The sequence below is a fragment of the Lepeophtheirus salmonis genome, chromosome 5 (genome assembly GCF_016086655.4).
Source record: "Lepeophtheirus salmonis chromosome 5, UVic_Lsal_1.4, whole genome shotgun sequence".
Taxonomy (NCBI): Eukaryota; Metazoa; Arthropoda; class Copepoda; order Siphonostomatoida; family Caligidae; genus Lepeophtheirus; species Lepeophtheirus salmonis.
The window spans coordinates 65,174,661-65,178,088 of record NC_052135.2 but is presented as its reverse complement, the minus strand read 5'-3'; the positions used below and the strand labels follow the sequence as shown (position 1 = coordinate 65,178,088).

At 28.6% G+C, this 3,428-nt stretch overlaps 1 long non-coding RNA gene across 1 annotated transcript; it reads left to right on the top strand.

Moving 5' to 3' along the window:
* The first annotated feature begins 287 nt into the window (after window positions 1–287).
* Window positions 288–2,827, top strand: LOC139905515 (uncharacterized). The gene is made up of 2 exons (XR_011780356.1): window positions 288–480; window positions 559–2,827. It is a non-coding gene; the product is annotated as an uncharacterized lncRNA (long non-coding RNA).
* Window positions 2,828–3,428: the final 601 nt, after the last annotated feature.

Below are 3,428 nucleotides of genomic sequence, written 5' to 3'. Positions count from 1 at the left end.
TAACTTTTATTGTGCAAGGATGTCCAAGAAAAAATTATCCATTGAAGAAATAAGACATTATATTTAGTCCACATCGTACTCCAATTCAGAAGGTGAGGATTTTGAATTGGAAAAAGATGAAGAATATGTCCAACCCCCTCAATCAAGTTATTCTGATTCTGATGACTATTCTGATGTTTTTGACAAGCATGTCGGTAAGTAAATTTCTTGAATACCATTATTAGTTTTGCTATATACTAGATGTATTTATTGACAACTAATTTGCATATTTAACTTTTCAAGAAATGCCAGGATCCAATCAAGTGACTCAATTCCCGTCTTCTAAGAAACATAAATCAACTGACTTATTAGAAGAGTCAATGTATGTTGACAAGGATAACACAATCTGGCACAAACAAATAGGAAATGGTGAAATTTCAGCCCGTTTTGGCCAAGAAAACATTTTGAAGGAAGTCTCAGGTCCATCATCATTTGCAAAACGTAACATCATTACAAATAAAACATTATCAACTTTTTTACTCTTGATCGATAATTATATTATTGATCACATTTTAAAAGGTACAATAGTTGAGGCTCGTTCAAAGCTTAAGAATGATGTATGGACAAGCGGAAAATGAGATATACTCCAATTGATTGCAATAATGTATGCGAGAGGAATCTTAGCCAAAGGGCAGCCGACAGAAGTCATTTGGTCAAGAAAATTGGGGTTCAATCTTTTTAGGAATACTATCCCTCGTGACAGATATAAGGAATTATTGAGATATATCCGCTTTGATATTCGTTCCACAAGATCACAAAGACTTCAAAACGACAAGTTTGCCTTGATTTCAATGGTATGGGATCGATTTGTCGAAAATTGTAAGTCATCATACAGGCCAGGTGAAAATATTACCATTGATGAGCAACTATTCCCAACAAAATCTAATATATCCCAATATATGGCTAAAAAGCCTCATAAATTTGGAATAAAATTTTGGTTTAGCAGTTGATGCATCGTCCAAATACTTGGTAAATAGATTTCCTTACTTGGGAAAAGATTCTCAAAGACCAACAAATAAATCTTTATCAGAATATGTCGTAATGAAGCTAATGGAACCAAATTTGGATAAAGGGAGGAATGTTACAACAGATAATTTCTTTACGTAATTGTCTCTGGCAAATGAACTTCAGAAATATAGGACGACTATTTTAGGAACTATGAATCATGCTCGCAAAGAAATACCTCCTGAACTAAAAGCTACCAAACGAACACTATTTTCAAGCTTAATCTTTGTAAATAGTGGCAAAACATTGACTTCTTATCAAGGGAAAAAAACAAAATGTTTTAATTTTGAGCTCTATTCACAAAAGTGTTAAAGTTTTAGATGTACGAAAAAGGTTACCAGAATCAATCCAGTATTATAATGAAACTAAGTATGGAGTTGATATTCTAGATCAAGTGACAAGACTTTATTCCACCAAAATGTCCTCTCGCCGATGACCTTTACAAGTTTTTTATAATATTTTGGATTTTGCTGTTATAAATGCTGTTATCTTGTACAGAGAAGTGACTAGTAAGAAAATAACTCGTCGTTTTTGAATAATTTGATTACCAAATTTATTGGTGAAGATGATGAATCAAAGGATGATATAGAAGAAAATAATCAATTATTTCAATCACAATCAAACTGTTCAACTAAAAATAGAAGCTGGTGTACAGTCAATTGTACAAAAAAATCACGGCACTTAGCAAGCAAAACCTGTTGTAAACGTAAGAGATTCGTATGCAAGCCTTGTATTGATATTGAAAAAAAAATTGTAACTTGTAAAAAAATGCTAATTTCTTTATATGTGTTATTATAAAAGTTATGTTTATTTTTTAAATAAATAATAAATCTTCGGAGAAAATAAAAATTTACACATTAATTTTAATTTTATCAACCACTAACAGTTACAAATATTAAAAAATATATGGGTATCATTTTTGATATCCACCGTCGTTTAAGGGGGTCGTTCCTATCCGTCGTTCTGGTGTTAATTTATATTTGACTAACCAAAAAAATATAAAAATGTCATATGAACGTTCCTTAATTTCTAGTGTTTATTTTGTTGAATTTTTTTATTTCATTATGTTTGCTTTTATATAAATTCATATAATTACGGATAAATTAGCAACTAATTTTGTAGTAGTTAAATTTATATGTTTGTAAATATGTATAATTAAATTAGGGTGCCGAATTGACGTCCTGGAACCTCGTAATTTTATAAAGTTTTGTGGTAGTTGCATACCAATTAATGCTAAACAATTGTAAAATTCAGTTTACAATCATAAGCCATGACTATTTAATTATAGAATTTTAATTATCATCTTTGTTATAATTAGAAAGTTGATGGACAGGTATGTCCAGTCTCTATTAAAACAAACTATAAGATTTATTTTTTTCAAATTGAGTCTGGATTAAATTTCTACGATCAAATTACAATAAAAAATTCTAAGGAGGCGTCTCAAATCGAACCAACATTTGTAATAATTAGTGGTCACAATTATTTCAATTTAAATTTGCAGTCCAGTCCCCGGTCATAGTTAGGAAATTATTGAATCAACCGGGTAAAAGCCTTTTATCAGTATAGATTTTTATAATATGTAAATAGTTTGATATAGAAAAAATTTATATTCCAAAAAAAGTAAGTCAGTTTTTAAGTAGTTGTATCCTTTTTTATAGGTTTCAGTCATTTTTTTTAAAAAACCAGTAACTTACATGAAAATAAGATTATATATTATACAATTCAGAAAAAAAAAATATAATTTAGAATCAATGATTTTATTTGAAATGAAACAGAGTCTCCATTTTTTTAAAGTTTTATTCGAAAATTTATTTATAAAGTAAACTATTGAGGCAAAAATATCAATAAAAGGGCTTCTAAAAGGTATAATTCAGCTAAATTTAATATGTTGCTAATATTCAAGGAAATATTTACCATGAGCGGGACCTAGGGAGAAAATAAATTTACAAACCCTTTTGTTAATACAAAAATTCTAAATAATTTTTTCTAAAGAAAATAGTTAAAAATCTTTAAATATATTTCAAGTTCATTTTTATTGTTGAGCTGCCATTTATGTTTATATTTTCAATTGACCATTTTGTAAAAAATGAATATTTTTGGTTACTTTTTTTAAAAGAAATGATATTTACTATATTTTCTTTTGGAGGGTTTGATAAATAAAGGAAGGTTTATTTTTTTATTTAACAATATTTACCCATTGTGAGCCCTTTTGTGTAAATATTATGCAGAACTAGGGCATGAAACCACATTGCCCTCTTCTTAAAACCGGCACTATTTATATTAATAGATCAAAATAAAACGATGGGTATGCAAACAAACTACGAATAAGTTACCAACACTCATACACCATTATAAAAAGATTCTACGTATCAAAGTACTAAATA